The sequence below is a fragment of the Austrofundulus limnaeus genome, unplaced genomic scaffold (genome assembly GCF_001266775.1).
Source record: "Austrofundulus limnaeus strain Quisiro unplaced genomic scaffold, Austrofundulus_limnaeus-1.0 Scaffold457, whole genome shotgun sequence".
Taxonomy (NCBI): domain Eukaryota; kingdom Metazoa; phylum Chordata; class Actinopteri; order Cyprinodontiformes; family Rivulidae; genus Austrofundulus; species Austrofundulus limnaeus.
Window position 1 is genome coordinate 1 of NW_013952859.1, and position 518 is coordinate 518.

The window sequence follows — 518 nt, forward strand, 5'->3', positions numbered from 1 at the left end:
GCCAGGCAGTACCTGTGTATCCCTGCTACTAGTTCTCCATCAGAGAGAGCTTTCAGCACTGAACATTGTCACGTGCCACAACGTGACAATGTTCCCTCCAGTGCTGAAAGCTCTCTCTGATGGAGAACTAGTAGCAGGGATACACAGGTACTGCCTGGCTAGCTTGGTAACTTGGGGGGAATTCACTTGGTGACAATTCCACCACTGCAGGAGGTCTGCATCACTCTCCACCTCTGGAGTTTGCAGATAAGATCTTAGCTCCAGGTTAATGCTCTCCTCATCTGACAGCCTAACACTGCCTGAGCCTGTGCTGCTTGTGCTCTGCCTTTTGAAAAAGCTGGCCAAAGTTTTTTTCCTTTTTTCCTCTGGAGGATGAACAGGTCCTGCTGCTGCACCAGGTGACAGGCTGACGGTGGTTTCATCCTTTAATGCCTTCATTTCTTGAACTGCTCTGGAGATGATGTGCTCTACATTTTCATTCTTGATGTATGTTGTCTTGAATCGTGGGTCAACGAGGG